The sequence below is a fragment of the Suncus etruscus genome, chromosome 14 (genome assembly GCF_024139225.1).
Source record: "Suncus etruscus isolate mSunEtr1 chromosome 14, mSunEtr1.pri.cur, whole genome shotgun sequence".
NCBI classification, from domain to species: Eukaryota; Metazoa; Chordata; class Mammalia; order Eulipotyphla; family Soricidae; genus Suncus; species Suncus etruscus.
Window position 1 is genome coordinate 64,153,652 of NC_064861.1, and position 13,798 is coordinate 64,167,449.

Below are 13,798 nucleotides of genomic sequence, written 5' to 3' on the forward strand. Positions count from 1 at the left end.
ATTTCTGAGCACAGAGCCAGGAACAACCTCTGAGCGCCGCCGGGTGTGACCCCCCCAAAAGAAAAAAAGAAAAAAGAGGACTAGGGGATATACCCTAGGAACACAAAAATACAATACAAAAATCCCTTCCTCACACCTATGTTCATTGCATCGCTATTTACAATAGCCAGACTCTGGAAACAACCAAGATGACCTTCAACAGATGAATGGCTAAAGGAACTGTGGTACTGGGGCTGGAGAGATAGCATGGAGGTAGGGCATTTGCCTTTCATGCAGAAGGACGGTGGTTCGAATCCCGACATCCTATATGGTCCCCTGAGCATGCCAGGAGCGATTTCTGAGCATAGAGCCAGGAGTAACCCCTGAGTGCTGCTGGGTGTGACCCCAAAAAATAAGAAGAAAGGAAGGAAGGAAGGAAGAAAGGAAGGAAGGAAGGAAGGAAGGAAGGAAGGAAGGAAGGAAGGAAGGAAGGAAGGAAGGAAGGAAGGAAGGAAGGAAGGAAGGAAGGAAGAAAGGAAGGAAGAAAGGAAGAAAGGAAGGAAGAAAGGAAGGAAGAAAGGAAGAAAGAAAGAAAGAAAGAAAGAAAGAAAGAAAGAAAGAAAGAAAGAAAGAAAGAAAGAAAGAAAGAAAGAAAGAAAGAAAGAAAGAAAGAAAGAAAAAGAAAGCAGAAACGGGTACATATACACAATGGAATATTGAAATATTATGCAGCCGTCAGGAGGAATGAAGTCATGAAATTTTTCTATACGTGGATATACATGGAAACTATATGTTAAGTGAAATAAGTCAGAGGGAGAGAGATAGACACAGAATAGTCTCACTCATCTATGGGTTTTAAGAAAAATTAAAGACATTACTGTAATAAGGCCCAGAGACAATAGAGTTAAGGGGCTGGAAGGGCTGGAAGGACTGGCTCACAATTTGAAGCTCACCACAAAGAGTGGTGAACTCTGTTAGGGAAATAACTACACTAACAACTAACATGACAATGTTAAAGAATGAGAGAAGTAGGGGCCAGAGAGATAGCATGGAGGTAAGGTTGTTGAAGACTGTTTGGCATAACTAAAAGCCCTTTATACTAAAATCAAAATGGAGTCTCTGAAAGTCTGAGCAAAAGTGCCTACATGACAATTAGCAGGAGCTGCCAGCCTGAGCAGCTAGCAAATGTGGCCTTTGCCCTTGGACCTAAAGAAAAGGGGAGTCACTGCATACCTCAGAGCTAGGGGAGTCAACCACAGGCACCAAGATGTTCCCATAAAGATAGAGGCTGGTGGGCCTAGGCAGAGATTAGATCTTATACTTTGTTGCTCTAACACGGTATGGGCCTCATGATTGATGAATGCCAATCTCATGATGTACAACCTTGTTAATTTTGAAAATTTTGAAAAAACAAGATGTGCCTGAAAAAACAAGAATGCCTTGCCCCTTTCTCTTTGTTTGGCCTGACTATAAAAAGCTTGCCCCCTCCCAGAATAAACGGACTCTTGATCGGAGCTTTTCACCTTGAGTCTCTTTATCTTCCCAGCCCCTCTTTTCTTTCAGGCCAGAATCCTCTTCGTGACTCGGGAATAACTGTTGTGGTCTCCAGCCTGGACGAGGTCTCTGGGGGGCTACATAAGGTGTTTGCCTTTCATGCAGAAGATCATTGGTTCAAATCCCGGCATCCCATATGGTCCTCTGTGCCTGCCAGGAGCAATTTCTGAGCATAAAGCCAGGAATAACCCCTGAGCACTGCCAGGTGTGACCCAAAAACCAAAAAAAAAAGAAAAAAAAAAAAGAATGAGAGAAGTAGAATGCCTGTCGTGAATACAGGCAGGGCTGGGGGAGGAGGGGAGCATTGGTGGTGGGAATTTTGCACTAGTGATTGGGGGTGTTCTATTTATAACTGAAATCCAACTACAAACATGCTTGTAATCATGGTGCTTAAATAAATATTTATAAAAAAATGAAGAGGAGGAGGAGGAAGAAGGAGTAGGAGGAAAAGAAGAGGAAAAAGAAGAAGAAGAAGAAGGAGGAGGAGGAGGAGGAGGAGAAGGAGAAGGAGAAGAAGAAGAATCCATTTAAAATGCCATTATTATAGGGCTGGAGAGATAGCACAGTGGTAGGGCAGTTGCCTTGAAAGCAGCCAACCCAGGACGAAAGGTGGTTCGAATCCTGGCATCCCATATGATCCCCAGTGTCTGCCAGGACCGATTTCTGAGCAGAGAGCCAGGAGTAACCCTGAGCGCCGCGGGGTGTGCCCCAAAACCAAAATAAAATAAAATAAAATAAAATAAAATGTCATTACAGGCCCAGAGGAATGGCACCGGGTTTAGAATGACTGTGCTTCGAGTGTGAGGTTGAGGGTCCAAACCCGCAGGGTACCACGTGCACGAACAAGATCTTGACAGCTCTGATGCTGGTGCTCCTGAGGCTGCAAGCGATTTCCAGCTGCATTTGGCCAGCTCTGTGAGCACCACACAAAGGGTTGCAACTAAGAGGATTAGTGTAGAGGGTTCCACCTGGCCTGGGCGCCAAGGGAACAGCTGTCCTAGCAGCGGCCCTCCAGCAGTGGGTCTTGCCTACTTGCTTGCAGTCCTGGCCACCTACTTCTCCTCCTCCCGTAGCAGCTGAGCTGAGCAACAGGAAGAGCCAAGGCTGGGTCCAAAACTGAAAAAAATCCTGCACAGACCCTTCAAATAGAGACCCCACTGCAGGCCACTGAACTGTGGGGGAGTCCACAGTGTGTGTGTGTGTGTGTGTGTGTGTGTGTGTGTGTGTGTGTGTGTGTGTGTGTGTGTGTGTGTGTATCTATCATTCATTCTTTCTTGCAATCATTCCTTCCATAATTCCCACCATCTATGTGGACACAGTGCTGTAATTTGATGTGGAGCTGATTTCACTGGCAAAAACTGGTGAGGGGCATTTTCCTCCCACACCTCAAAAAGTTTGGTAGACGCAATGTCTTCAAAAAGAAGCTTAAGGAAGAAATAAGACAAAAACAAACAAAAAAAAAACTAATTTTTTTTTTTGTTCTGTTTTTGGTCCACACCCAGCAGTGCTCAGGGGTTACTCCTGGCTCTCTGCTCAGAAATCGCTCCTTGTAGGCACGGGGGACCATATGGGATGTCGGAATTTAAACCACTGTTGGTCCTGGTCGCTCTACCACCATGCTATCTCTCTGGCCCCAGCCAAAAAAAAATGTTTTTTAATTTATGGACCACACCCAACAGTGCTCAGTGGTTACTCCTGGCTCTGCATGGCAGGCTCATGGGACCATATGGGATGCTGGGGATTAAATCTGGGTCAGCCATGTGCAAGGCAAATACTCTACCTGCTGTGCTATTGCTCCAGCTCCAGAAAGAAATAATTTTTAAAAGATCAGTATAGCCCACAAGGTTGTTATGTGTTGGGTGCACTGAACCCTGACAGGAGTGACCCCTGAGCACAGGGCCAGGACCAGGTGTGGCCTCCAAACAGAATTATATAAAGTGAACAATCCAATGCTCTTTAACAGTTTAGAAGTTGGCATTTGGCACCATAATCTTATTTTAGGATATTTGCAACCTGCCCCAAAGAAAAACCTTGCCCCCTCATCAGTCCCTCTCCTCTTCATGCCCTGGTCCTGCCCCTCCTTGCCTCTCTACCCTTGGACCTATGCAACTGCTCAGCCCTGCTCTTGGACTCTGGATTTGTTCATTCCGAGAGTTTCCTGTATCAGATGTTGGCCAGGGGTTGGCTTCTTTCTCTTAGAACTATTTCAAAGCTCATCTGGGTAGCAGCAAGTTCTCCACTTCTGTGTCACTGAGTGATGTTCTGTCCTGTGATGATCTTTGAGTGGCTCCGCCATTCCTCACTCTGATGAACGTGGGAGGCAGTTCCATTCGGGTTTTGTGAGCAATGCAGTTGGTACTGAATGTTTGAATGTTTGTGTCAAGCTTTTGCATGGACACATCTTTTCCCCCCTTTTTGTAGAATGCTAGACTTGCTTCCCACCTGTTCCCAATGTTACAGTCAACCCCACTGTGCCACTTGTGAAGGCGGGAGGGTCTCCACAACTACCTTTTTGTCACCTGGTTTAGTCACCTTACACCTGGTTTAGTCACATACCTTAATGGGTGTGAACAGTCCTTGTGTTGCATTTACTTAATAATGACTAATATTGAATTTCTTTTGTGCATGCATGTTGGCCATTCACAAACTACTCAGCTTTTATTTACTTGGGTTTTGAGGGGCAGAGTTGGGGATCATACTCAGGGCTGCACATACGCAAGGCAGGTGCTCTATAACTGACATACACCCCTAGTCCCAAAACTCAATTTTATTTATTCAGTTTAGCAGTCATACCTGGCAGCACTCAGAAGTGAACGTGGAACAATATATGATGATGGTGATCTAACTGGAGTTGAACTTGCTTCAGCTATAGCACAGCCAAGGAAAGGCATTTGCCTTGCACTAAGCTGATTCAAGTTCACCCCCTGCCATCCATTTGGTCTCCTGAGCCCTCCAGAAGTGAGTACTGAGTGTAGAGTCAGGAGTAATCCCTGATCACTTCCATGTATGGTCCCCAAACAAAAAAACAAATCACATCGAACATATACAACACAAGCATCTTAATCCCTGTACTATCTCTCTAGCCCCCCAGATTCACAACTTAATTGAGCAATTTGTCTTTTTATTAGTTATAAACCCTTTTTCCCCAAAAAAATTTATCTTGTTTTCTTTTTCAGTATTAGGAGCACTCCTGGTAGGGGGCTACTCCCAGCTCTGTGTTGTGATCATTCCTGACAGTGCTCTGGAAACCAATGGTGCTCAGTCAGGATTGATCCTGGGCCTCCTACATGAAAAGTATATGCTCAGCCCGTTAGACTATCTGAAAAGATTTTTTACGGGGCCAGAGCAATAGCACAATAGGGAGGGCGTTTGCTTTGTATGTGGCTAACCCAGTTTCAATCGCCAAAATCCCATAGGATCTTCTGAGCCTGCCAGGAATTATTTTTAAGTGCAGAGCCAGGAGCAACTTCTGAGTGCTGCTGGGTGTGGTCCAAAAATCTAAAAATAAAAAATAAAATAGAACAGACAAAATTAGGAGGCTGGAGTGATAGCACAATGGGTAGGGATTTGCCTTGCATGCAGCTGACCCAGGTTTGATCCCCCTGGCATGCACATGGTCCCTTGAGCCTGCCAGGAGTGATTTCTGAACACAGAGGCAGGAGTAACCCCTGAGCATTGCTGAATGTGGTTTAAAACAAACCAAAAAAAGGTATATTTTTACAAGTCCCTTATCAGATAGGTAGGTATCACAAATATTTCTTTCATTCTTTGCGTTTATCCCCTCAATTTTTGGACCACACACGGCGGCGCTCAGGGCTTACTCCTGGTTCTGTGCTCAGAAATCACCCCCTGGCAGGCTCAGAGGACAATATGGAATGTGGAGAATCGAACTGGGTTAGTCCTGGGTTGGTTGCATGCAAGGCAAATGCCCTATCCCTGTGCTATCGCTCTGGTCCTTCCCCCCACTTTTTTGTTTGTTTTTGGGTCACACCCGGCAGCATTCAGGGGTTACTCCTGGCTCTATGCTCAGAAATCGCCCCTGGCAGGCACGGAGGACCATATGGGATACCGGGATTTGAACCATCGTCCTTCTGCATGAAAGGCAAATGCCTTACCTCCATGCTATCTCTCTGGCCCCGAGGAATCATTCTTGGCAGGCTCGGGGGATCCACCCAGTAGTCAACTCCCTATCCACTGTACTTTTGCCCCTTGATAAGGTCTTTTTGAAATCTATAGTTTTCATTACAATGAAGCCTTCTAGGTCTGTCTTCCCATTGCTTGTGCTTTAGCACTGTCTAAGAAATCAATTGCCTAACATATAGTAACAGAGTCTTAAACAGAATGGTATAAAATCGTCATAGCTTTAGAGTTTCTGTGGTTCGGTCTCTAACATACTCAGATGTACTTTTTGTGTATAATGTGAAGTGGAAAATAAAGGCCATTTTAGAGACAGGAAAGTCGAAGTGGTGATTTGTCTGGGCCATCGCAGCACAATGTGTCACTGATGTCAGAACCAGAACTTGAACCCCACCTCAGCCCCACCCCAGCCCTGCTGCCTCTCACTCAGAATCTGAACTCTTTTTCTTTTTTTGGTCACATCCGGTGACACTCCTGGCTATGCACTCAGAAATTGCTCCTGGCTTGGGGGACCATATGGGACACTGGGGCATCGAACCGCAGTTCATCCTAGGCTAGCGCATGCAAAGCAGATGCCTTATGCTCTGTGCCACCGCTGTGGCCCAGAATCTAAACTTTTTTTCATTTTCGGTTTTTTTTTTGCACTCAGGGGTTACTTCTGGCTCTATGCTCAGAAATCGCTCCTGGCAGGCTTGGGGGACGATATGGGATGCTGGGATTCGAACTACCGTCCTTCTGCATGCAAGGCAAACGCCCTACTTTCTTGCTGTCTCTCGGGCCCCAGAATTTGAACTCTTTTTTTTTTTCTCCTCTCTGGCCTCAAGTTTTATTAGTTTTTTTATAATTATCTTTATTTAAACACAGTGATTACAAATATGATTATAGTTGTATGATTACAGTCATGTAAAGAACACCCTTCACCAGTGCAACATTCCCACCACCAATTTCCCAGATCTCCCTCCTCCCCACCCCCCCACACCTGTACTCGAGACAGGCTTTCTACTTTCCTCATTCATTCACATAGTTATGATAGTTTTCAGTGTAGTTATCTCTCCAACTGCACTCGTCACTCTATGTGATGAGCTTCATGTCATGAGCTGCACCTACCAGCCCTCATCTCTCTTGTCTCTGAGATGTCTTTCATTTTTCTTAAAGCCCATAGATGAGTGAAACCATTCTGCTTTCTCTCTCCCTCTGACTTACTTCACTCAGCATAATAGAAGAATCTGAACTCTTAAGTCTGACTCCAGGGCCCTGGCTCCACAGAGAACATGTGGATCTGAAGGGCCTCAGCTTCCAGGCTCTGCCGGCTTTAACTTGCTGTCACAACTGGACCATCCCATTCCCCTGCAGTCTTCTCAAAGCGGGCCCTGTCCCAGGAAGGTCTCTGTGTAGGGTGAGCACTGAAAACAGTGGCCTCGGGCTTCCCCAGGGAAGCACATGCTGGAGATGATGAAGCTTTGCTGGTTTGACTTCATTATCTAGATCTAAAAATCAGGGACAGGAACATCCCCCGGGGCCCTGTTCTCCTGATGATCAGATACAAATAGCCTCATTAGTCCCCAGCCCAAGTCCTGGTGTGCGGCTGATTTGTTGCATAAGAAGACCCCAAAATGCCATTTGCAGTCCTGAGTGGCGTGACTGGCTTCCACAGAACAGACTCAGTTGGAGTTGGGATTGGCGGCCCCAGGTACCCAGATGCCTGTTGTCCTCGATGGGCCTGATGACCACCTGCCCAATATCCCTGAAGGAGCTAGGTCCTCAATCTGAGGAGACAGGCACCTTCTGCTGTCACCCAGTCCCACCCTGCTTCAGTACCATCATCTCTGTCACCTGGGACATGACAGACCCTGGTAACAGAAAGGTAAGGTACCACCTGAACTCAGGGTAGCAGAGGGACGAAGTGCAGGTGAGAGAGAGAGAGACAGAGAGAGAGAGAGAGAGAGAGAGACAGAGAGACAGAGAGAGACAGAGAGACAGAGAGACAGAGAGACAGAGAGAGAGACAGAGAGAGAGAGACAGAGACAGAGAGACAGAGAGAGAGACAGAGAGAGAGACAGAGAGAGAGACAGAGAGAGACAGAGACAGAGACAGACAGACAAAGACAGAGACAGAGACACAGAGAGACAGAGAGAGAGACAGAGAGACAGAGAGAGAGAGAGAAAGCCCATCTATTTCACTACCATCCAGTGAAAGTCATTCCTCAGCCTCCTTGTGAACACACCCCACAATGGCCTGTGAGCCTCCTGTGAGCCTGGCAGAGCAAACTTAACTAGCAGAGGAAAAAACATTTCTTGCCCCGCCCAACTGTTTGCCCCAGGCACTCTGACTCACACATTTCGTGTCAGAAGCATTTAGAAAAGAAGCCTAGGAACCACTCAAGGGCTTCTAGGAGGAGGTGGCACTAAGAGGCCACACCCATGTCCCCAGTGTGCCAAGGCCTAGGGCCATGAGCCAGTGTTGTGGGGCAACCTGCTTCCTGCCATCCAGGTTCTGGAATCAGTCTCTGCCCTTTCAGTCAAGCCACAGGCTTCTATGTAGGACTTAACCAGGATCCTGCCAACTGCAGTCAGGAGACCTGGGCTCTGTTCCAGCACAGTGCCCTGTCCTGTCTGGGCGCTGCCAGACCCAGAGTTAAATCCATGAACTTAAGACACCAGGGTGCGGCAACTACCCCCTCCATTTCCTCACTCCAAGTCTGGATATACAAGGCTCTAGCAATTGGGTTCCAAGAGTTAGTACAGTGAATAAGTTTGAGGTCCTTTGCATTTGGTGAACCCCAGTTCATTCTCCTGCACCACATATGCTCCCCTGAGCATCACCAGGAATAGTCACTGAGCACTAAAAAACAACAAAAATCCCACTTTGCAGTTTGGAGCTGATTCCAGGCCCTGGGTCAGGATGGCTACTATGGACAATCTCGGGAATGTCAGCCACCGTGAACAAGAAGAGTGCATGGGGACTCTGCTGTGCTTCCAATGTCTTGAACCAAAACTTTCCAGGATGGTTTTCTGGCAGACAAGCTTGAGAGTCAGGTTTCTCCAAGCATGATAAATATGGAACTTCAGGGCTGGAGACTATGACAGATCTGTATGGCCAAGACCCGGGCTTGATCCCTGGCCCTGTTGGTCCTCTGAGCCCCGTCAGGCATTAGCCTTGAGCACTTCTGGTGTGGCCCAAAAACTTCTCACCTATAACTATGTCTTGGCTACAGCAGTTACTCTCTTTTTACTAACTCTAAATCAAAGATTTTGTTTTAGACAAATGATAGTCATTATCTGTTGCATGTTATTAAAACCATCCTGTACTATTTAGCAAACTCTAAGAGCAAGAAATAGCATTTAAATTTACCTTAAAAGCTTGTTTATACTGGGCCCGGAGAGATAGCACAGCAGTGTTTGCCTTGCAAGCAGCTGATCCAGGACCAAAGGTGGTTGGTTCGAATCCCAGTGTCCCATATGGTCCCCTGTGCCTGCCAGGAGCTATTTCTGAGCAGACAGCCAGGAGTAACCCCTGAGCACTGCCGGGTGTGACCCAAAATCCAAAAAAAAAAAAAAAAAAATGCTTGTTTATACTGAAATGTGTTTGATTAGAAGCAGATGGAAATTTATGGTGTTGTAGTTGTTAATATTTCCCTTCAAGATTTAGTTTTCGGGGGGCAAGAGCGGTAGTACAGTAGTTAAGGTATTTATTTGCCTTGTACACAGCCAACCCAGTTTCCATCCTTAGCATTCCATATAGTCCCCTAAACCTGCCAGGTCTGACCCCTGAGTGCAGAGCCAGGAGTAAGCCTACTGGATATAAGTACTGCTGGATGTCACCCCCAAACAAAGTATTTTATTTCTGGAAAAGTTTAAATATTTGATTAAAAGATCACAAAAGGAAAATAATGTCATATTTTTTGTTCTGGAAAGGATTAAGAGATTAAAATTTCCTTTCACAAAAACTTTGGTTTTGGGGTTCTCAGAGACTACTCCTAGCTCTGTATTTGGGGGTCACTCCTGGTAGTTCTTAGGGGACAACAGCATTAAAGATCAGACCTGTACCTTCAGCAGGTGTTCAGCTCATGGAACCTTCTCTTTGGCCCTTAAATTTTCAGAAACCTGAGTACACAGTTTCAAGTAGAGGCAGTGAATTCAACACAGGATGTTTGCCTTGATGTGGTCACATCATGGTACCGCGTATTGTTTCCAGAGCACTGCCAGACATGATCCTTAAGCACTGTCATTTGTAGTCCTAAATCACATTTGCCCTTCTTCCCCAAATACATAACTGGCAAAACTGAGATCACTTTTAACTTAATAAAGTGGTATAGCCTCATGCATTTAATAGAACTGGATGAGATCTGGAAGACGGAATAAGGAATTAAGACTATAAAGGAGTTAAGCCAGAAGCTACCCCTTGTTCTTACAGATTTCATGCCTTTTTGCTGTACTGGGAAACCAGGGTAAAGGGAAATGTGCTCTGTTGGGGCCAGGCAGTTACCTGGCAGAACATCTATCCTTCATCCCTTCCCTCATCCCTTCTCCCATTGCATCCTAGATTCAGTGAGAGGCAAGAGCATCCTGGAACTAGCTGCTCTTTCCTAGTGGCCTGTAGAGGGAGTGATGCCCTTTCCTGTTCCCTACACTAGAGGCAATAACTGGGAAAAGCCACTTTTCTTAATAGGGCTATGGTTCATGGTAGTGCACTGTCTCTGTGTGTGAACTGCTAGTTTGGTTTCTGGCAACACACATATACTTTTACTTATAGGGGTTGGAGAGAGAATGCAGGCAGTAAGGCACTTGCCTTGCATGTGGCTGTGACAGTGGCAGCGAGGAAAACAGGTAGAAATGGGGCCGGAGAGAGAGCATGGAGGTAAAGCATTTGCCTTGCAAGCAGGTCAGTGGTTCACATCCTGGCATCCCATATGGTCCCCAGAGCCTGCCAGGAGCGATTTCTGAGCATAGAGCCAGGAGTAACACCTGAGCGCTGCTGGGTGTGACCAAAAAACAAAAACAAAAACAAAACAGGTAGAAATGGGAAATGGTATGCTTGCTCGTAAGGTCTGACTATGTTCCCTAGGTCTAACCACTGACCCAGTGGTCCCCTGCTCTAACCCTGAGCTCCAGTTGCATGTCACCCCATCTACAGGCATTCGAGTATGAATTTTACAAAGATGGAGATGGGATTCACTTTGTGCTCTGAGTCCCACCTGTATACTTGTCAATTAATAGCAGATAAACTGAAATTGTCATCTGGACACTCAAGAGCTATGAGGCAAGTTTGGTCAAGTCTCAGGAACCTCTTCTTGTCAAGACTGCCTATGTGGGGCCGGAGACATAGCACAGCGGTGTTTGCCCTGCAAGCAGCCGATGCAGGACCTAAGGTGATTGGTTCGAATCCCGGTGTCCCATATGGTCCCCCGTGCCTGCCAGGAGCTATTTCTGAGCAGACAGCCAGGAGCAACCCCTGAGCACAGCCGGGCGTGGCCCAAAAACCAAAAAAAAAAAAAAAAAAAAAAAAAAGACTGCCTATGGAAGTCTTTAATTTTTTTGTGGGGGAGGCCTCACCCAGCAATACTCAGTGGTCACACCTGGCTCTGTGCTCAGAGAACATTCCTGGCATACTCAGGGGATCACATGGGATGCTAAGGATTGAACCTGGGCCAGCAAGGCAAACACCCTCCTCACTATACTATTGCTCCAGCTCCTTTGTAAGTCTTAACCTAGTCCTACAGGAGTAAAAGGGAGAATGCAGGTCTGTTAATTAGTGACTAACTGTAGCTTTTCACAAAGGGAGAAGGTGCACCTGAGTAAGGAAGCTAAGAACTGAGAGTGTGATGTCTGCTGTGAGGAGACCCTACAATCTTTAGCGACAGAACATAATTTAGCTTTGCAGAAGAAAATACAAATCATGCGGGTGTCTGCTGTCAGATGTTGCTTAACGGTCAGAGGACCCAGAGCACCCAGAGGTTTAGAAACTATGCTTTTGCAAGGCAAACACCCTTTTTTTTTTTTTGGGGCCACACCCGGCGGTGCTCAGGGGTTACTCCTGGCTGTCTGCTCAGAATAGCTCCTGGCAGGCACGGGGGACCATATGGGACACCGGGATTTCAACCAACCATCTTTGGTCCTGGATCAGCTGCTTGCAAGGCAAACGCTGCTGTGCTATCTCTCCGGGCTCCACAAACACCCTTTATACCTCCAGCCCAACTGTTTTATATATAAATTGACTCACTGACTAGCTATGTGGAGTATTGTTTGTTCACACTGACAAGCTGTGGGAAGGTTTCGTAAACCCATGGGGGTTTACAAAAAAGAAAAAAAAATTTTTAGAAATAAAAAAAAAGTATATATAAAAAAAAGAAACTATGCTATCGACTTCTCATTAACTGACCCTGTCACTAAGCACTGTTTTAGCAGATGAGCAGGACTGAAAGGAAGCAGAGGGTAGCAGCCCTCCTGACTTTTGGAACCTTGTTTTTGTATGTATAAAAAACAGAATGCGGGGCCGGGCGGTGGCGCTGGAGGTAAGGTGCCTGCCTTGCCTGCGCTAGCCTAGGACGGACTGCAGTTCGATCCCCCGGCGTCCCATATGGTTCCCCAAGAAGCCAGGAGCAACTTCTGAGCGCATAGCCAGGAGTAACCCCTGAGCGTCACAGGGTGTGACCCAAAAACCAAAAAAAAAAAAAAAAAAACAGAATGTGAGGGGCCGGGCAGTGGCGCTAGAGGTAAGGTGCCTGCCTTGCCTGCGCTAGCCTAGGGACGGACCGCAGTTCGATCCCCCGGCGTCCCATATGGTCCCCCAAGCCAGGAGCGACTTCTGAGCGCATAGCCAGGAGTAACCCCTGAGCATCACTGGGTGTGGCCCAAAAAACAAAAAAGAAAAAGAAAAAAAAAAAAAAAAAACAGAATGTGACGTGTGTGTGTGTGTCTGTGTGTGTGTGCCCGAGTCACACCTAGCAATGCTCAGGAATCCTTCAAGGGGCTTCCTGACCTATGCAGTATGAGGTATCAAACAGGGTCAGTGCTCTCTGGCCCCTTTTAAAGTTGGAGTAAGCAAAACATTTATATATACGGTTATTGGAAAAGGTGAGCCATTCAGGAAAAAAATCTAGTTCAGGAGCATTTGGAATTAAGTCAGCAACTAACACAAGTTAGTTTTAAGTTCCTAAGCCCTTTCCCACCTGCAGTTTTGCTCCACATGTTACAGTGAAGAAAACACTAAACTCAAGGAATAATTACAGCTGGTCGTACGACTCAGAAGCAGCCTCATACAAGGCTCGACTCTGGTGGCATCAAATGTTGGGTAGGAAAGTCATGTACAGTCCCTGGGGATTGTGAAAGGCCTCTTCCAGGTTGGGTAGGAAACACTTTTCCTAGGAGGCCCACAGTCACCTTGCAGTGCAGAGAAGCTTGCAGAAAACAACGGGTGAAGCTATTCAGCTCTGCTGAATGACTAGAGTATTTCAAAAATATCTTAGAGGGAAAATACTTGAAGGCCACTGCAGACACACCAAGAAAACCAAGAGAGACTGAGTAGGATCTCTGGCACCATCACCAGGAGTGATCCCCGAGTACTACTGGTGTGACCTCAAACCCCATCCAGCAGAGACTGGAGAGATAACAGAGCTGTAGGGTGTTTGCCTTGCACACAGCCAATCTAGGACAGATGGTGTTTTGTATCCCAGTATCCCATATAATCACCCAGTCTGCCAGGAACGATTTCTGAGTGCAGAGCCAGGAGTAACCCAAGTGCCACGGGGTGTGACCCAAAAACCAAAACAAAAAACAACAAAAAAACCACTTGTAGGTGGGCCAGCCAGGCTCTAATTCCTAGCACTGGTTGGACATTTATCTCCTAAGCGACCAACTTGGAGTCCATCCCTGGCAGCCCACATGGTCCCTGAGGCAGCCAGGAGTAAACCCTGAGCATCCCCCAGAATGGCCTAAAAGCAAACAAGAAACCCACTGTTATCCTTTAAATCCAAGATAGTTAACAATGTGGAACACACTGAAGCTTACAGTCACATTTATTAATAAGTACATAATCTTTAGGTCCATTCTGGAAAGGCTGAGGCCTGGCTCCAGGGCCTTGTATTTTGTCACTCTTGCTCCCTCAGGATGCCACGGAGAGCCCAGCTGTA